Raw genomic sequence first — 21582 nt, forward strand, 5'->3', positions numbered from 1 at the left:
GTCCAGGGGTGAATGCTCCAAATCACACAGTCTTTGGTAAAAGCCACAGGGTCTTTATTGTACTCACAGCTTATTAGAGAAGCACACAGCAGCAATAGTACACAGCAAAACACTTCATTCACAGTGTACAGGATCTGTCTCCTTCTTCTCTCCTTCCCTCCAAATAGTTCTCCTCAGGATGGTGTGAAGGGGGGTCTTTGCTCCCTGCCTCCGCCCTCAGCCCAGGGTGCTCAGGGTGGGGCTAACTCTTCCCTCACCCCCTAAGCCGGGTGAGGGGCAATGGTCCACCTATAACTCACTAGGCCCTACTCCTCTGGAACCTAGGATCTAGCTCACACCGTCTGACTGTCCAGTCAGAAACTCCAACACTAATAGAACTGAGAGCACACAGGAACTGCAACTAAGTTTGGTCAGCCCCACCCCTCATGACATCAACAGAACCTCACCTCTGCATCAGGCCTACAGCAGAGTCAGGCTTGTATCTATCAATCAGGCAGAGCTTACAAGGGGGAAAACCCATGATTACTACTGGGGCCGGTCATTAACAGGACTTACCACAGTAGTAGGAAGATGTTATAGCCCATGCTGTTTACAGGGGGCTACATGTGTATAGGATGATGTACCTAAGGAGAGTACATATGAGTGTAATCCTTGAATACCCACGATTGTAAAGGCAAATGCAGTAAGCAAAGAAAGATAATACAACCGTGCTCCTGGCGCAAGTGTATATTCCCCAACCAAGAGGAACCCCCAACAGATGCCGCTCCGCGAGTGTTCCCGCTCTCAGACGCCCACAAGTGACATCATACCCCGACGCGTGTTTCGTGTGATGCTTCACACTTCATCAAGGGGAGGGTTTTTTTTTTAATATTATCTACCAGCTTATCCTTGATGTTCATAGCCCGTCGACTCACCAAAGTGGGTCTGTTTTGTAGGACTTTACGTAGATCATGGTCCTCTAAGAGGATATGCAGCAGACGCAAATCACTAAATATATGCCAGTGGTTGTTTAAAATATTAATGATTTGGGGACACTGATTATTAAATATACAATATAATCACCTGTCTTAGGATATTTTTGATTGGAGAGGAGTGTATTCCGATCAGTAAATTTTGTCCTGTTGTAGGCTTTCTTAACTGATCGTTTGCTATATCCCCTCTCCAAGAAACATTGTTTCATTAATGTGGCCTGTTTTTTAAATTCCAAATCTGAGGAAAAATTCTTCCTGACTCGTAAAAATTGTCCTACAGGGATACCTGAGATCTGGTGATGGAGGTGATGACTGTCAGCACATAATAAACTGTTAGTAGCTGTCTCTTTATGATGCAATGTTGTTTCAATATGGCCTGACTGGGCTTTAGAGATAGTTAAATCCAAGAATGTAACCATGGAATCACTAATCTTATAGGTAAGACGTAGGTTCAAAATATTGGTATTTAAGATTTTAATGAATTCTTCAAAGAGTTGCTTCATACCCTTCCATAGAACCAAAATATCATCGATATACCTCGCCCAAATAACAATGTGCGAGGTATACAGATGATTAGTCTCCTGGAAGACCACCTCCACTTCCCACCAACCAAGGTACAAATTGGCATAGGTGGGAGTGCAGGTGGTCCCCATTGCTGTCTCCTTCAGATGATGGTAGAATTTTCCATCAAAAATAAAAAATTATGGGTTAGAATAAAACGCCAGACAATTTGAGAGAAATGCTGCACACCTCAAAATAGAAAAAATAATACAGTTACCGGTGCGATCAGTCCAGAACAGATGAAAAAAGGAACATAGGGCACAACGGATTTAGCATATCAAACTCATTTATTGAGCCAACACTAGAATAAAACGCAACAGATCCAGGATCAGAAGATTATGATTAATGAAATCACAACTTCTTGTTTGAAAAAAATATGCTACAGCCTTAATCCCAGTGTCATGTATTATTGAAGTGTATAGAACTTCGACATCCAAGTTGATTAATAGCGTCTCTTCATCAATAACAATGTTCAAAACATCTTTCGTGTCTCTAAGATAGGATGGAAGCATATTTACTAAGGGTCTAAGTACATGATAAACATAGGCACTTGATTGTTCCGTTAAGTTAGAGACACCGGACACAATCGGTCATCCCGGAGGTGGATATGTGCCCTTGTGGATTTTTGGCAGACTATAAAAAGAGGCCAATTTAGGTGTCATATTCAGGAGTTGATCAAATTCATTTTTTTGACAGAACCTTAGTGTGGAGGTCCTGATCCAAGATGATTTTGAGTTCTATCCTATATTGGACCGTGGGATCTATTTTCAATACTGTGTAACAATTTTTATTAGACAACCGTCTCCTGTTTTCTCTGACATAGTCAGTGGTATTCAATATCACAATATTCCCACCTTTATCTGATGGTTTTATTGTGATATTTTGCTTAGATTGTAGATCCTTAAGGGCAAAACGTTCAGCATCGCTCAGGTTACCTGGGCATTGCTGTGATTGTAATCATTCTAAGTCTCTGGTAACCAATTTTATTAACGTCGCTACGTGTGAGCTAGTTTCAAGGGGGGAGGGGGTAAACCTGGATTCCGGTCTTAGTGTGAAAAAGGACCCTCGCCTGGTTCTCTCATTCCCTCCTCTTGGTGTACTGTTAAATCTCTACAGGCATACCCCGCATTAACGTACGCAATGGGACTGGAGCATGTATGTAAAGCGAAAATGTACTTAAAGTGAAGCACTACCTTTTTTCCACTTATCGATGCATGTACTGTACAGCAATCGTCATATACGTTGTGACAGAAACCAGGGGATGGTAATAAATTCCATATATAGGGCTCCCAGGATACTGAACAGTTTCTATCCTGTCTGGCCTGGGAGTGCAGCCTTATAATACATGCACTCCATCCCACAGTTTGGCAAGCGCTGGAACTGAGGGATGAGAGATCCAGACCAGAGTTTGTCTGGCTGCCTGATTTCTGTCACCTGTCATGCTAATTAGAAATCAGGTATGTAAGACTGATTTCCTGGTTGCTCTTGTCTCTTCTCCAGAGCCTGGAAGGCTGCTGAACACAGTGGGGAGAAGCCTCTTCCCCACACAGGTTCAATCGTTCTGTTCATTTGGCTAAGTCTGCAAAAGTACCTTGTTTTGTTGTTGGAAAGTGGAAAAGCCACTTCCACCCTGAGGTAGGGAAATCTAAGTTAAGTTATCGCTCAGGCGAGCAGCTTTTGTTTTGATGTGTTTTGTTGTATGCACTGTGGCAGTCTCAGTGCCTGGGACTGAATAAACCAGGCCCAGCCTGTTTAAAGGAACAGTACGTGACGCCTCCTCATTTTAACCTACCCTAAAAGACCGTGTTCTAACCGTCCCGGACAAGCGGCGGAGCCCCGGAGTAAGCTGTTTGTCACATATGGTGGAGAATGCGGGCAGAACACTAAAAGGTCTGGGGGTTAAAGAACTTTAAAGAAAAAAAAAAAAAAGGGTTTTTTTCTCTCTCTCCAAACAAGATGGAAGACGTGGTGAGTGCGCTGGTACGCAATGTCGCTGTCCAGAAAGACGCGAATGAAGCTCAGCAACAGGCGAGTGAAACCCAGCGACAGCTGTTAATAGCCCAGCAAGAGACTAATGCAAACCAGCAAGAGACAAACCGTTTGCTGAGAGAGGAGCAACAGCGGTTCGCTCAGGGCTTACAGCAGGAACTCAAGATCCTGAGGGGGACTATCAGTAACCTTCCACTGGCAGCGGCAGCCCCAGTTCCGAAAATGACCAGGGCAAGCCACTACCTTCAGAAGATGGGACCCTCGGATGATGTGGAAGCCTATCTTCTCACGTTTGAACGCACGGCACAGAGAGAGGGATGGCCAGAAGCTGAGTGGGCTGGTCTAATCGCACCCTTCCTAAGCGGCGAACCCCAGAAGGCTTACTTTGATCTAGAGCCAGCCGAAGCTAACGTCTATGCAAAATTGAAGTTCGAGATCCTCGCCCGCCTCGGCGTAACCACGGCTGTTCGCGCCCAAAGGTTTCACGCATGGTCCTTCACGATGGATAAAGCCACCCGAAGCCAGATGTATGACCTCATCCACCTCGCCCGGAAGTGGCTACAACCCGAGATAAACTCAGCAAGCCACATCGTGGAACGGTTGGTCATGGACCAGTTCTTGAGGAAACTTCCCTCTGCCTTACGCCGTTGGGTCAGTCGGAGTGACCCCCACAATGCGGATGAGCTTGTGGCCCTCGTAGAAAGGTACAATGCAGCAGAAGAGCACCCGCAACCCACAGTCGTGGAGCAACCCCACTACCCGAGGTTCCAGGACTCTTCCAGAGACGGTAAAAGGGTACCGGGGTTAAGGGGAGCTGAAGAGCGGCGACCACCTTCACGCAGCACCAGCAACAGTGGTTCGCACACTAAGGGCAATAGCCAACATGGGGAGCCGGGAAAAGGCTCTAAGTGGGACACAGACTATGTACCTAAATGTGTAAATTGTCATGAGAGGGGCCACACAGCAAAAATCTGCCCACTAAATGATGAGCCCATGCAATGCAACAGCGTGGAACCTTATTCGCTGTTGTCCCAATGTATGCGCCCTAGCCCAGAGGACCCCTTGAATAACCATCTGTGGGCATTTGTAAAGGTTAATGGTAAGAGGGTTCGGGCACTTCTGGACTCTGGGAACATGGTCACACTAGTGTCCGAATACCTCTTGCCCATTAAGAAGAAACAGGGAAACAGTTCACAAAGAATGGCAATTTGTTGTATACATGGGGATAATCATGAATATTCCACTGTTGATGTTTTTTTTGAAACAGAGTTTGGTTCTTTAGATTTCAAGGTGGGTATTGTACCCAAACTGGCACATGATGTGTTAATAGGGACCGACTTTCCCCATTTTCTAAAAATGTGGTCCCCCGCTCAGAATAGCGCCCAGAGTTCAATAGCGGACCATAACGAAGTATTAGAAGAAATAAATCCTTTCCCGTTTTCAGAAATGGAGGTTGACGAGGGCCCAAATAAGAAGGGGGAAAAGGAGGAGTGCTGTAAAATTCCCTTCCCCATCACTACTTTGGTAGGGAATACCCCAAATCAAGATGTTGATCAGACACTTACCACCCCAGAACCGGATAAGACCCTCGCTGACCTAGAGGTCAGTCCTGGGAGTTTTAAGAAGGCCCAGTGGGAGGACCCCACGTTAGCGGTAGCAAGGGGAAATATACGGGACCTGAATAGTACTCCTGGCCAACCAGATAGGTCACTTGCTTACCCCTACTTCGAGGTAGAGAACGACCTAGTATATCGGGTTGATAAAAGGAAATCAGTTACAACTAAACAATTGTTGGTACCACGGACATTCCGTAACGTAGTATTACACCTCGCACATAGTCATCCATTGGGGGGACACCTAGGGGTGGAAAAGACAAAGGAAAAGGTTCTCCGAAGCTTCTATTGGCCTGGGGTTCTGGCAGAAATTACGAATTATTGTTCCTCATGCCCAGCATGTCAGATCACCGCCCCGTTCAAGGCGTACCGCAGCCCATTGGTACCCCTTCCCATAATAGAGGTACCATTTGACCGGATTGCTATGGATCTAGTAGGACCCCTAATAAAGTCTGCTAGGGGACATCAGCATATATTGGTAATATTAGATTATGCTACCCGATATCCGGAGGCAGTTCCCCTACGTAGCACCTCTGCCAAAAATATAGCAAAAGAGTTGGTAGTTCTGTTTTCCCGGGTTGGAATTCCTAAAGAGATTCTATCTGACCAGGGAACACCATTTATGTCCCAAGTAACAAAAGAGTTATGTAAACTCCTAAAAATCAAGCATCTCAGAACCTCAGTCTATCATCCACAAACAGATGGTTTAGTGGAAAGGTTCAATAAAACCTTAAAGAGCATGTTACGGCGGGCGGTCGATAAAGATGGGAAAAACTGGGATTGTTTGTTACCGTACCTGTTATTTGCCATTAGGGAAGTTCCCCAATCATCCACAGGCTTCTCCCCGTTTGAACTATTGTATGGCCGACACCCAAGGGGCTTACTGGATATAGCCAAAGAGACTTGGGAACACGAGGTTACCCCTTACAGAAGTGTAATAGAGCATGTTGCCCAGATGCAGGACCGCATTGCTGCAGTCCTACCCATAGTGAGGGAACACATGGAGAAAGCTCAAGAAGCACAGAGGAATACGTATAATAAGGGTGCTAGGGTTAGAATTTTTTTTCCAGGTGATAGGGTACTAGTTCTGGTTCCCACCGTGGAAAGTAAATTCCTTGCTAAATGGCATGGGCCATATGAGGTCTTGGAAAGAGTGGGAGAAGTAAATTATAAGGTAAGACAGCCAGGTAGGAGGAAACCTGAGCAAATTTACCATATAAACCTACTCAAGCCCTGGAAAGATAGAGAAGTCTTGTCAACCCTAGTAACCCCAGGTCCATCAGAGAGTCAAGAAACTGACCCAGAGGTTAGCATAGCTGAAACCCTGTCCGTTCATCAGAAACAAGAGGTTCAGAATTTAGTGAGAAGAAACAAAGAAATCTTCTCTACACAGCCAGGTAGAACTAGCGTAATTGAACATGACCTAGTCTGTGAACCGGGGGTCCGAGTTAACCTTAAACCGTACCGAATCCCAGAGGCCAAAAGAGAGGCTATAAGTTTAGAGGTTAAAAAAATGCTAAAACTAGGCGTAATTGAGGAATCCCAAAGTGGGTGGAACAGCCCTATAGTCTTAGTCCCAAAGCCAGATGGTACAACAAGGTTTTGTAATGACTACCGGAAACTAAACGCGGTGTCAAAATTTGATACTTATCCTATGCCCAGGGTAGATGAACTTGTAGAGAGACTGGGCAAAGCCCGATATCTCACAACCCTAGACCTAACAAAAGGGTACTGGCAGGTTCCCCTCACAGAAAGGGCAAAAAAAAAGACAGCCTTCTCAACCCCAGATGGCCTCTTTCAGTATAGGGTGCTGCCTTTTGGCTTAGATGGAGCTCCCGCCACATTCCAAAGAATGATGGATAAAATTTTAAAACCACATGCTCGGTATGCTGCTGCCTACCTGGATGATGTGGTAATCCATAGTGAAGATTGGCAATCCCACCTTCCAAAGGTCCAAGCGGTGCTCGACGCAGTTCGGTCTGCTGGACTAAATGCTAACCCCGCTAAATGCACCATTGGTCTGGAGGAGGCCAAGTATCTGGGGTATTCTATTGGCAGAGGTTTACTCAAACCCCAAACACTCAAAGTGGAGGCGATACAAGGTTGGCCAAGGCCAGTTACAAAAAAACAAGTAAGGACCTTTTTGGGGTTAATTGGGTACTATAGAAGGTTTATTCCCAATTTTGCAACTAAGGCAACCCCACTAACCGACCTCACAAAAGCAAGAGGACCGCTTATGGTAAAGTGGTCCCCCGAAACCGAACAGGCCTTTAGAAGCCTGAAAGAAGCTCTCTGTGCCCAACCAGTGTTGGTTACACCTGACTTCTCCAAAGAGTTCGTAGTCCAAACCGACGCATCTGAGGTAGGGCTGGGGGCGGTACTCTCCCAGGAGTCTCAAGGTGAGGAACACCCCATCCTTTATTTAAGTAGGAAACTAAATCCCCAGGAGAAGAATTACTCTATAGTAGAGAAAGAGTGTCTCGCAATAAAGTGGGCTGTAGAGACGCTCAAATACTACCTGTTGGGGAGAAAATTCCGGTTGGTCACAGATCATGCACCCCTTACCTGGATGTGTCAAAACAGGGAGAAGAATGCTAGAGTGACCAGGTGGTTCCTAAGCCTACAACCCTTTACATTTTCTGTGGAACACAGGTCAGGGCACAAACATGGCAATGCTGACGGGTTGTCAAGGATGCACTCCCTAATATCCATGGTCGCTCATCCCTCGGGGTCTGAGCTGGGGGGGAGGATTTGTGACAGAAACCAGGGGATGGTAATAAATTCCATATATAGGGCTCCCAGGATACTGAACAGTTTCTATCCTGTCTGGCCTGGGAGTGCAGCCTTATAATACATGCACTCCATCCCACAGTTTGGCAAGCGCTGGAACTGAGGGATGAGAGATCCAGACCAGAGTTTGTCTGGCTGCCTGATTTCTGTCACCTGTCATGCTAATTAGAAATCAGGTATGTAAGACTGATTTCCTGGTTGCTCTTGTCTCTTCTCCAGAGCCTGGAAGGCTGCTGAACACAGTGGGGAGAAGCCTCTTCCCCACACAGGTTCAATCGTTCTGTTCATTTGGCTAAGTCTGCAAAAGTACCTTGTTTTGTTGTTGGAAAGTGGAAAAGCCACTTCCACCCTGAGTTAGGGAAATCTAAGTTAAGTTATCGCTCAGGCGAGCAGCTTTTGTTTTGATGTGTTTTGTTGTATGCACTGTGGCAGTCTCAGTGCCTGGGACTGAATAAACCAGGCCCAGCCTGTTTAAAGGAACAGTACGTGACGCCTCCTCATTTTAACCTACCCTAAAAGACCGTGTTCTAACCGTCCCGGACAAGCGGCGGAGCCCCGGAGTAAGCTGTTTGTCACAACGTGCATAACTGATGTAAAGAACGTATTTGTAACAGGCTCTATAGTTTCCCCGCTTGCGCACAGCTTCGGTACAGGTAGGGAGACGGTATTGCTGTTCAGGACGTGCTGACGGGCGCATGCTCGAGCTGCCATTTGCCTACTGGGTGATATGTCCTTACTCGCGAGTGTACTTAAACAGGAAAACACTGGACATAGCGTAGACCGTAAAACAATTTAATAAATGAAGTAGTTATAATCCAATCTACTCACATGTAGCAAGATTAAAAACAGCATTTTAGATCTCAATGATCTCTGCAAATATCGCTCGATACTGCCACCGGATGGGGCCTCTCTCTCTGGTCTCCCTCCTTCTCTGCTGTGCGTGTCACTAGTGCGTGTCAGCAACCGGAAGTGACGTCATCGGCATTCAAGGATTCCGGTGGGTAGAGACAGCGTCACTCTACGCGTTTCACCTTACTTGGCGTCCTCAGGAGTGACGTTGTGAGAGGTATAACTGATATATATACACCCTCCAATTAGTTGTTAATTGATTTACTGGGAGATGCTGGTAGACAATTATCGAGCGATATTTGCAGAGATCATTGAGATCTAAAATGCTGTTTTTAATCTTGCTACATGTGAGTAGATTGGATTATAACTACTTCATTTATTAAATTGTTTTACGGTCTACGCTATGTCCAGTGTTTTCCTGCCCTAAAGGTCAGCTGGGAACCACAGTATTCTGGCAACACCATACTCCACAGATTGACACCAGCTCTTAAAGATACCTTTATGTGCCTTCATTCTACCTCACGTTTGTGAGTATTCTGTGTACACATTCTGTGCTAGCAACTTTACTCCAACACTGTTTGCACAATATTGCACCAAAAGCATTTTTCTTTATATGTGTTCCCACATGGTATGCGCTTCCTGATGATCCACTTGCCACTTTCTATGAGGATTGAGAAAGAAATCCTACACCAGGTTACAGCTGCAATCAACCATTGTGTTTGTCTAAGTATCACCATTATCACTATTATATTGATTTATCACTGTTATTGTAAATGTATATGAGCGCCGAATTTGGTTAAACACTCCACACACACTGGTTGCGAGTAGAGACAGGTCGGCTCACCTGTACTGTAATATAAATAATACCTAGCAAGTAACCAACCCATCTAGAACTGATAGACTGAGACAGGTCAGATGGTGGTGCTATTTCTCCTGTGTAGTCAGCGTGCTAAAAAAACATTGATTGATTAATCGAGTCAGATATTTAGAGTGCATAGTTCATTGCTCATCATAGAAGCTGGATTACTAATTATTTGGGGTTCATTTACTAATGGCTTCTGAGGGCAAAAAACACCATATTTATCACAGAAAGCCCATTGAAAACAATGGGATTTTTTCCTTTAATAAACCTGGTGCCCTGGTTTTGCCTCGTTTTTTGCAGACAGGAGACTTTAGTACATAACTCCCTTTATCTTAAAACTACTATATTAAATAATATATATAAATGTCTAATGGTATTATTTTCACGGCAAATCCTTTTATATCCAACTATGCCTAAGGAACATAAAAAAATATTCAATGCCTAACGATCATCTCTAGTCATTTCCAGCAGCCTTTCAACTAACATACCTTGTGTTTTTCAAATGGAATGTGCTTTTATCCATAATAGGTGGTGTCTGTATGTTGGAAGTGAAGTGGAAAATTATGGAATGAACATCAGCATCAACAAGGCTGGAGTAAAAGCTGGTCAAGTGGATGATGTAAGTCTGCAGTTTCCTCCCAGTTATATTATTGAGGTAGGGTGACCAGATGTCCCGTTTTTGCCGGGACAGTCCCGTTTTTTTGTGCCCTGTCCCGGTTGCCGGGCCGTCCCAGAAATGTCCCGGTTTTTAGAAGTGGCGGCGCTGCGCGGCGCTATGCGAGTAGGCGGGGGCGGCGCTGCGCGAGTTGGCAGTGAGAGGATGAGGCAGCAGTGAGTATTTGCAATGTTGAATGAATGCCGGGGGTTGGGCTTTAGAAAATGCCGGGCCGCAGGGGATTGGTTGGAGCAGGAGGTCAGAGGATGCCTGGGGCAGGGTTTTATGCCTCGGGCGGGGCTTTGTACTGGGGGGGCGGGTGTAGTGAGGTGTGTGTGTGTGTGTTCGATCACTGACCAGTTGTTGATTGGCAGCTGGTCACACGATGTGGAGTGGGCCATGAATGTGGGAGACAAGAAAGGTAAGAGGAGGCGGCTCACTGTACCACCCGTGCTGGAACTCCCTGTAGACCCCCCCCCCCTGTGCTGAGACTCCCTGTAGACCCCCCCTGTGCTGGGACTCCCTGTAGCCCCCCCCCTGTGCTGGGACTCCCTGTTCACCCCCTGCTGGCACGCCATGTACACCCCCCCTGTGCTGGCACTCCCTGTACACCCCCTCCCCCTCCATGTGCTGGCACTCCCTGTTCACACCCCCCCTGTGCTGGGACTCCCTGTTCACCCCTCCCCCCCCTGTGCTGGGACTCCATGTACACCCCCCCCCCCTATGCTGGGACTCCCTGTACACCCCTACCCCCCATGCTGGGACTCCCTGTACACCCCCCCCCCCAATGCTGGGACACCCTGTACACCCCCCCCCATGCTGGGACACCCTGTACACCCCACCTATTCTGGGACACCCTGTACACCCCCTCTCCCCCCCATGCTGGGACACCCTGTACACCCCTCCTCCTCCTCCCCCCATGCTGGGACACCCTGTACACCCCTCCTCCCCCCCCCCATGCTGGGACTCCCTGTACACCCCTCCTCCCCCCCATGCTGGGACTCCCTGTACACCCCTCCTCTCCCCCCATGCTGGGACTCACTGTACACCCCTCCCCCCCCATGCTGGGACTCCCTGTACACCTCCCCCCCCCATGCTGGGACTCCCTGTCTGTGTCAGTTGGTGTGTCAGTGTCAGTGGGTAGGTCAGTGTCAGATAGGGTTGCCAGGTGGCTTGTCCAAAAATACTGGACACAATACTGGACCCCCACACCCCCCAAATACATATAAAAAATACCCCCACGCCCCCGAATACATATAAAAAATACCCCCACGCCCCCCGAATACATATAAAAAATAACCCCATGCCCCGCGAATACATATAAAAAATACCCCCACGCCCCCCGAATACATATAAAAAATAACCCCACGCCCCGCGAATACATATAAAAAATACCCCACGCCCCCCGAATACATAAAAAATACCCCCACGCCCACCAAATACATAAAAAATACCCCCACACCACCCGAATACATTTAAAAAATACCCCCACCTCCCCACTACATTTAAAAAATACCCTCACCTCCCCAATACATTTAAAAAATATCCCCACCTCCACAATACATTTAAAAAATACCCCCACCTCCCCAATACATATATAGAATATACCACCCATCATCATCTCATCCTGGCCCCCCATCATCTTATCTCCCCAGGCTGCCACCCCCCATATCATTATCTTATTCCCCCCCCACACCCCCCATCATCATCTCACCCTGGCCCCCCCATCATCATCTCATCTCCCCAGGCTGACCCTCATCCCCCCCATATCATTTTCATCTTATTTCCCCCCCCCCCCATCATCATCTCACCCTGGCACCCCATCATTTTCATCTGTCACACCCATCATTTTCATCTTCCCAGGCTGGCCCCCATGCCTCATCTTATATCCCACACCCATCAATTTTATCTCCCCAGGCTGGCAGGCTGGCCCCCATCCTTACCTTATTTCCAGCAGATGTCTCTGACTCTGGCTCCGCCCCCGCTGTTCTCTCTTTCACTCGACAGGCAGCAGGAGTGCAGGTTGACTGCGTCCGGCCACCATCCTCAGGGTAGCAGACCAGCCAAGTGCTTGCCGCATCCGCCGCCACACACGCGCTCGCCACCGCACATGCCTGGCCACCGTATCCGCCACTTGGCTTGCCGACAGCCTCCTGCATCATGGTAATGCCGGACACATGTGTCCGGTATTACCTCCGATTTTGAACCGGACAGGCATCAGAATTACCGGTCTGTCTGGTTCAAAACCGGACACCTGGCAACCCTAGTGTCAGATGGTAGGTCAGTGCCTGTATCAGTGGGTAGGTCAGTGTCAGTGGATAGGTCAGTGTCAGTGGGTAGGTGTGTGTGTGTGTCAGTGTATGTGTGTCGGTATGTGTCACTGTGTGTGCACGTATATTGGGGAGGGAGGTTGAGTGTTGGGAGGGGAGAAAAATACGTGGGGGTGTGAGAGAGGGTTGAAAGAAAGGGTGACTGGGGAGTGTGAGGTGGGGTGAGAGTGAGGAAGTGTGTGAGAAGGGGGGTGTGACAGGGTGAAGTCAACCCCTATCAGTTATGCCTTGGAAACATATGTCTGAGTGCTTCATCCAGCACTCATAAGGGTTAACTCAGGTGGAAGCTAACTAATCATGATGTAAGCTGACACCTGAGAGCCAGCAAGGTAGATAAGGATCTTGTTACCAGCAGTAGCTCCCTGTCCCAGATAAGAGCACATGGATAGATGTGCTGCTAGCCAGAAGGATACAGCACACTACTTACTGCAGCCAAAGTAAGATTTCTTTCATTTGTTTGCATGACTGCTTAAAAAGACTCTTATGGTTTGGGTATGGTTTAGCCAGCCAGCCTGCTAGCTAGGACTGCTGTGTAAGTCAGTTTTCTCCCAACGTGGAGCAGGATTTATTTGCTTAAAGGGACAGTGTACCCGCATGTTATGTTGCTGTGGAGAAATAAAGCCACTGAACGTTTTCATTTATCCTGAAACTACATGTGTGGCCTGTTCCCTGACCTCGGCTACAGGCCGTCGTGCCACAGGGGGGTTCTCGCAACGCCGCCAAAACGTGGGTAGGGGGCCCTGGTGGAAACGTTGGTCCTGGGCCCCGGGAAAGCTGTCTGGGGCCCTGCATGGCAGTGATGTCACTGACTGCCAGGAGGAGAGCAAGAGACCCTATTTTGCAAAGTGTAATACACACAAGGTCAGGAATCTCACATTTTTAAAATGTCTTAATTTTAATTAATGCCTACATTTTTTTTAAATTTAATTTTAATGTCAATTAATTAATTATTTTTCATTTGTTAATTATTTTAATTTTAATGTTTTCATTATTTATTTAATTTTAATTAGAGTAGAGAAAGTACATTTCCGATTTCAGGCTGCAAAGTGGTTTGTTTTAGTTCTGATAGTGAAATCCCTTTACTTAATATAATTTGTTATGTTGAAGTTAAACTTTAAAAAAGGTGGTTTGTGGAGTTTTTCTGCTGTTGTCTAGAAATGTAAATGTATTGCATTTAAATGCTGATTTGAAATTCATATTTGTGCACCCTTTTTCCTGCAGCGTGGGCACTCACAACGGACGTTGTCGTGCCTGCCACAAGGACGCGTTTTGACAGACCACCACTGATCCATACAGACCTCAGGTCAGTCCAGAAAATAATAAAAATAATTTAAAGAAATATATGTTGCTTTTCATTTTTTTTCCCCCAACTATTTTAGAAAACACACACACACACACACACACACACACACACACACACACACACACACACACACACACACACACACACACACACACACACACACACACACACACACACACACACACACACACACACCTGAGGGGTGAGGGAGCAGAGAGAGCGAGAACGGGAGGGAAGAGGGGGAGACGAGAGTTTGTGCTATGTTAAGCAAAGCCCCCACCTCTATACACACAAACACACACTGCTGCCCCCACCTATATACACACACTGCAGCCCCCACCTCTGTACACACAAACAGACTGCAGCCCCCACCTCTATATACACACACACTGCAGCCCACACCTATATACACACATACTGCAGCCCCCACCTCTATACGCACAAACACACACCCTGCAGCACCCACCTCTGTACACACACAAACTGCAGGGCCCACCTCTGTGTACACACACACACACACTGCAGCCAGGGATGCCACCTTCTATTGAAGGCTAACCCGGAGATAACATTTTTTAGATCTTTTTATTATATATTTATTTATCTTGCCTTTGGCTGTATCCTCCCCTCCAAATTCCATCAACATGGCTGTGCGACGTCACGTAATGCCCATTGCCATAACAACAAGACGCTCCGTGACATCAAGCGGCATCAAGTTAACATGACAACGGGACGCATTATGGCACAGAGGCATCGTGATGCCACATTGTCATGGCAACATGTCACCGCCTGACGTCAGTGTCTCGTTGTCATTGCGTCACGTGATATCATTTGTTTTATAAAAAAATGTTTTAATGTATCCCGGTTTTTCATTTAAAAAATCTGGTCACCCTATATTGAGGCAACATAAATAATTTTCATTTAAAGAAATTTTCATGAAGATAATGCTTTTGTTTGCAACCACGAGATCAATGAATGACACGTAGTAAGTCTACATTTTACAGGAGTCCTTATATTATGAATTGTAACATTATTTAGCATTTTGTTCTTAAGGTCATTTTGTATGCATGGTTAAGGAATTCTATTCGCATCTCTTTTTTAAAAACATCTTCGTTATTCATAATTCATACCATACTACTTAGATTCTTATGAATGGATGCCCAGTACAAAATAAATGATATCATTTCAGATGTAATGGCAAAGCAGAACCAAGGCCCTTTAAAGGGAAAATCACACATACTGTACACATATTTTTGACATTGCAAAAACAACTCTGTAATTTGCTTAAATGAATTCAAACATTGTTACACAAAATGTACTTTTCTGTTTTCTTTTGCAACTCTGAAAAGGACAATATATATCAATCAAGTTTCTCCTCTAGCTGTAGCTTACCCCCCCCCTCTTTTCAGAGGAACACTCAAGAGAAAGGGAAGACGTCCTTTCTTGTGGAAGATAGGATAAATCAACGCATTGATAGCACACAAAAGGGAGGAACTAAATAAAGTCAATCCTTTCACAAGCTTTAATCTTGTTTTCAATCTTGTTTGCAAACTACTGTTGAAAACATATTTGAAAATGTTAAACCTTTACAGTTCAGTTCAGGGATGCCTTGTGGAAAAGCTACAAAGTAACTGGCACTACCAAGGATCTCAATCACTACAGATGCCTGCGGAACGTGTGCACAAGGCAAACAAGGCATGCAAAAGCACAATATTACTCTGACAATCTCCTCCAGAATACATCAAACCCAGCTAATTTCTGGAAGGTTATCAACAATATATTCCAGCCTCCTAACCATCAACAACCAAGTAATATCACTAAGGGGGATATTACTCTGACAAACCCCACTGACATTGCAAATGCATTCAATGATTACTTTGTGGGGTGTGCCACTAACCTATTAGCGAAACACAGCACAAACCCCAAACCTGAATCTCATCCTGGGAGTACCCCTATAGTCCCACCCCCTCCCAACACTGCCCACAATTTTCAATTTAGCCCAGTATCTGAAGAGGAGATTACACAAGCGCTCCTCAAACTAAAACTAAGCAGCCAATGTGGACCCGACTTACTACAATCTAGGTTCCTACGACTTGGTGCCCCAGCCATTGCCAAACCAATTGCGTCCATAGTCAACTCTATCCTGTCTGCAGGCCATATCCCTAAGACCTGGAAAACTGCCAGAGTTGTCCCAATCTTCAAAAGTGGGGACAAAAACACTGTCTCAAACTACAGGCCAATCTCACTTCTCCCAATTCTATCCAAAGTTATGGAAAAATGTGTCCACTCCCAATTAAGCGAGTTCTACACCAAGACAAATTTCCCTAGCCAATTCCAGTCTGGGTTTCGTCCCAAACACTCCACCGTAACTACCCTGCTAAAAGTTTGCAATGAAATCCAGTGTGGAATGGAACGGGGACAACTCACTGGTGCAGTATTCCTAGATTTTGCAAAGGCTTTTGACACAGTTGATCATGCTATCCTGCTTAACAAACTCCAGAGCTCTGGAATAGGGAAACATGCTTTAAACTGGTTTCAGTCCTACCTATCAGGAAGATCCCAACATGTGTCCATCTCAGGCTCTAACTCCAACCCCCTGGATATCACCTGTGGTGTCCCGCAAGGCTCTGTTCTGGGGCCCCTACTCTTCTCAGTGTTCATTAATGATCTTCCCACAGCTTGTACGGAAGCCTCAATACACATGTATGCAGATGACACAATCCTGTATGCACACAGCCATAGCCTCTCTGACCTTCAACACATACTTCAGTCTGACTTTTTGAGACTCGAAAACTGGATTTCCCAAAACAAACTGTTTTTAAACACTGACAAGACTGTAACAATGGTATTTGGGACCAAGACTAAATTTGTAAAGCTTCCAGTGACTGAGCTCCTGATTAGAACCAACGCTAAAACCACCCTAACACCTGTCACTAGTTTTAAATACCTGGGCTTATGGTTTGACTCCCACTTAACATTCGGGATGCACATTGATACCCTGACAACCAAGACCTATGCCAAACTAGGGGTACTTTACAGGAACAAATCCTCCCTAAGTCTCCTGGTCAGAAAGCGTATTGCACAGCAGATGCTAATGCCAATTATTGACTATGGAGACATAGTATATGGCTCGGCTCCTCAAACCCACCTTAGCAAACTTGACACCCTCTACAATTCAATTTGTCGTTTTGTTCTCCAATGCAACTACAACACACATCACTGCGAAATGCTCAAAGAACTAGATTGGTCATCACTAGAGTCTAGGCGCAAAGTTCACCTTTCCTGTCTCACCCTCAAATACTTTCTGGGCAAGCTACCCAGCTACCTGAACAAGCTCCTCACCCCTACCACATGCAGTACCTATCACCTGAGATCAGACTCCAAAAGACTATTCATGGTCCCAAGACTCAACAAAGTATCCGGACGTTCCTCCTTCTCCTTCCGTGCACCCCAAAACTGGAACAACCTACCAGAGACTCTCATATCCACCACCAGCTTAAGTTCTTTCAAATCTAAGGCTGTCTCACACTTTAATCTGGTCTGTAACTGTTTCATAAGCTCATAATATATATTTTCTTTAACTGTGCACGCAATGTCTTGTATATAAATGTATACCTTGTTCATTTATGTAACTGTATTTGTAACCATGTATTATTTGTTTTACTCTGTGCCCAGGACATACTTGAAAACGAGAGGTAACTCTCAATGTATTACTTCCTGGTAAAATATTTTATAAATAAATAAATAAATAAATAAATTTACAGTGCCTGGGGTCAGACCTCCAGCACTTCCGGGTCATGTGACCGCTTCTGGAGCAATCATATGACGCGACTGGTGCCCGGATGCTTGAAACAAAAGCGGAGGGAGCACACCGAGTAGTAAGCCTGATCTACCCCAGGAAACCAGCACATGCCCATGATGTACATGGTACTCTAAAAGAGGGGATATTTTATTTATTTACATTAATCACCTAGATTTAATCACTTATTCAGAACCCTGCTGTTGGGTCACTAAAGGACAAGAGCAAAAAGGTAACTTTAAAATTAGATTAAGCCTTTACTGGGCATAACTTGTTTCTAAATCACCCTTTCTCCCTCCAGGCTCAGTCTTGACTCTTCAGAATACCTCATTTAAGTATATAGCCTTCCTGCTTGTTTATTATACTTTTAAGAAACCCCAAGGCTGTCTCTCCTGTAACAAACATGGAACAATGGCAGTAATATAGTTCAAACTTTTTGATTGATGTTTTTTTCAAACCAGTCAACCATGTGCATTTCAATATACTGGTTTCATGCTAAACTGTTTCAGATGGTTTACCCGGCAACCTGAAACACATAGCATGTTGTTGGAAGGTTTGTAACATCTACTTATCATTAGCAGTTACTGAAGCAGGAACTGAAGTATCAGACGCAACGTCTGTAATTATGAGCCACTTCAGCAAGTGTTTAACTGTTACCTGATTCACCTGCATTCAGAACTGCCAACAGATATCATGAAGCCCAGGACAAATTAATTGAGCAGGTCCTCCCCCCATGCCCCGTTAATCCCCCCATCCCATTGTGCACTGGGGGTTCCCAAAGGGGGGGTAGAACGAGATTTTGGGGAGGAGAGAGAGGGGAGGACAAGAGAGGGAGGGAGGATGAGAAGAGGGGAAGGAGGTGGGGGAGGAAGAAGAAGGGGGGTAGATGGGGAAGGGGGACAAGGTAGGGGAAGAACGGGGGATAAGGTATGGGGTAGGGAAGGAGAGCGGGAAGGGTGAAAGGGGGAAGGAAAAGGGGGAGGGGGAGAAGCAGGATGAGAGAGAAGAGGGGGAGAAGAGGACGGGGAGAGATGATGATGGGGGAGAAGAGTGGGGGAGAGAGAGGAGAGAGAGGGGCAAAGGGAAGAGAGAGGGGCGACAGGAGAGGGAAAGGGGAGGAGATGGGTGGATAAAGAGAGATGGGGAAGAAAGATGCAGAGAGAGAGAGGCGGCAAGGGGAGATAAATTGGGGGAGGGAGGGGGGCAAGAGAGATAGATGTGGGGTAAGAGAGGAGGGAAAGATGGGGAAGGAGAGAGAGGAGGGGGAAAGAGGGGACGGGGAGGGGGAAAAGACAGGATGGGGAGGGGGAAAAGGGGATGGGAGGGGGAAAAGAGGGGATTGGGAGGGGGAAAGAGGGGATTGGGAGGCGGAAAGAGGGGATTGGGAGGGGGGAAAGAGGGGATTGGGAGGGGGGAAAGAGGGGATTGGGAGGGGGGGGAAAGAGGGGATTGGGAGGGGGGGGAAAGAGGGGATTGGGAGGGGGGGAAAGAGGGGATTGGGAGAGGGGGAAAGAGGAAGGGGAGGGCGATAGAGATGGAGAAGGAGAGAGAGGGGAGTGCAAGGACCCTACCTACTGCCTTGGAGGATGAATTGGGCCTCTTAGAGGACTGTAATGGGGCATGAAGAGGTGCCCACAGAGGAGCCTCCCTTCCACCGGCATACAGCATGTTGTCTCAGTCAGGCACCTCCACAGATATCATCCTTGCAGGCCCCTCTGCAACATCCCCCATTAGGCACCCTCTGCAGATCAAGACACATCATGTTAGTGTTGCTGGCAGGGGGCCCGGCAACAGCCCCGGCTGTTCCAGCTGTCTCCCCGTTGGTGGCCCTGCCTGTATCCAATCTACCTAGACATACCTGTGACGGTAGGGGTAAATATGGCTGCTGTTAATAAACGTCAAGCCTGCATTACCCCTACCTACCCACTGGTATTATGTTATGTGTATGTATAATGTATCATGTCTTTACCTGGTTCCAGCATCTCAGGGACCAGGGATTAATTGTGTTTGCAGGAATTTTTTTGCAAAAGTGTCTGTGACCTTTCCCTGTAACATTGTGCATGTTGCTCTTTTTAATGTTGCTGTTAAACCCACCAATCAGGGGCTGGGCACATTGACAGCACCTGGCCCTGACTGTTTCAATATTTTGGGTTGTGTATAAAAAGGTGGTGAGGGAGACCCGTAGCGAGAAATAGGAGTTGCAGAAGTTATTGCAGTAACTGAGAGAAGCTGCAGTTCCCACTCCTGTGCTGGTGTCAGGCCTGGAATCTTATTTCAGAGGACATTACTTGGAAGAGAAGGACAGGGGAATTCTCTGCAAGGAGGTTCCTGCAACTAGGTCGGCAGGGTATCCCCAGTTTTCCCCGGTTGGGTATGTGTTGTCTGTCTATATGTCAGTTGTGGATAACTTTTTTCCAATAAATGAATTTTATATACTCTTGTGTTTCTGTCTGGCGAGTTGGTCCCTGGTATTAGTCCTGGTCTCCCGTGACAATACATACCAGGCTTCCTATTTAAACACTTCTTCTTTCTATTTCCTTTGCCATATTATTAAAACCAGAAACCTACTGACAACAGGACCGGAATTTGCAAGCATGAGAACACCAGGCAGTGTTGAGTTCCTCTGGGCGAAGAAAAATCCTCTGCAGACACCTGCACAAGGGGGGGGAGTTGTCGTTCACTCCTCCTGTTGGCCACACGAAACCCAGCAGACAGCCCAGCAGACGCAGCACTACACAGGGAACACTCCTACACGTGTGCTTGTGAGGGGATCCACCGCGTGACGCACTTCCGGTCCTGTTGTTAGTAGGTTTCTGGTTTTAACCCCTGATGACCCGCTGCAACAGGCATCCTTGTATTAATAAATTTGTTTTAATTATCAGCTTCTGTGTTACATGTTTTATGTTGTGAGTTAGTTTTGTTATATGTTTTATGTAATGTGTTTACAGTATACACTATGATTATTTTCTTGTCATTTTTTTCACATGGCAAGTGGATCATCAGGAAGCGCATACCATGTGGGAACACATAAAAAGAAAAATGCTTTTGGTGCAATATTGTGCAAACAGTGATGGAGTAAAGTTGCTAGCACAGAATGTGTACACAGAATACTCACAAACGTGAGGTAGGATGAAGGCACATAAAGGTATCTTTAAGAGCTGGTGTCAATCTGTGGAGTATGGTGTTGCCAGAATACTGTGGTTCCGAGCTGACCTTTAGGGCAGGAAAACACTGGACATAGCGTAGACCGTAAAACAATTTAATAAACGAAGTAGTTATAATCCAATCTACTCACATGCTGCAAGATTAAAAACAGCATTTTAGATCTCAATGATCTCTGCAAATATCGCTCGATGCTGCCACCGGATGGGGCCTCTCTCTCTGGTCTCCCTCCTTCTCTGCTGTGTGTGTCACGAGTGCGTGTCAGCAACCGGAAGTGACGTCATCGGCATCCAAGGGTTCCGGTGGGTAGAGACAGCGTCACTCTACGCGTTTCACCTTACTTGGCGTCCTCAGGTAAGGTGAAACGCGTAGAGTGACGCTGTCTCTACCCACCGGAACCCTTGGATGCCGATGACGTCACTTCCGGTTGCTGACACGCACTCGTGACACGCACAGCAGAGAAGGAGGGAGACCAGAGAGAGAGGCCCCATCCGGTGGCAGCATCGAGCGATATTTGCAGAGATCATTGAGATCTAAAATGCTGTTTTTAATCTTGCAACATGTGAGTAGATTGGATTATAACTACTTCGTTTATTAAATTGTTTTACGGTCTACGCTATGTCCAGTGTTTTCCTGCCCTAAAGGTCAGCTGGGAACCACAATATTCTGGCAACACCATACTCCACAGATTGACACCAGCT

The 21582-nt window shown here is 46.3% G+C and overlaps 1 long non-coding RNA gene across 2 annotated transcripts in view; it reads left to right on the forward strand.

The window, feature by feature from the left end:
* The window catches only part of LOC142493246 (uncharacterized), a 48122-nt gene extending 27423 nt beyond the window's left edge, over nucleotides 1-20699 (forward strand). The window contains exons 3-5 of one of the 2 annotated variants that reach the window (XR_012801051.1): nucleotides 10164-10254; nucleotides 13842-13923; nucleotides 19885-20699. This is a non-coding gene — a long non-coding RNA (uncharacterized LOC142493246). Of the gene's footprint in view, nucleotides 1-10163; nucleotides 10255-13841; nucleotides 14114-19884 lie in introns of those variants that run through there. The other variant, XR_012801050.1, reaches the window with a different exon arrangement.
* The last annotated feature ends 883 nt before the right edge of the window (nucleotides 20700-21582 follow it).

The sequence above is a fragment of the Ascaphus truei genome, chromosome 4 (genome assembly GCF_040206685.1).
Source record: "Ascaphus truei isolate aAscTru1 chromosome 4, aAscTru1.hap1, whole genome shotgun sequence".
Taxonomy (NCBI): Eukaryota; Metazoa; Chordata; class Amphibia; order Anura; family Ascaphidae; genus Ascaphus; species Ascaphus truei.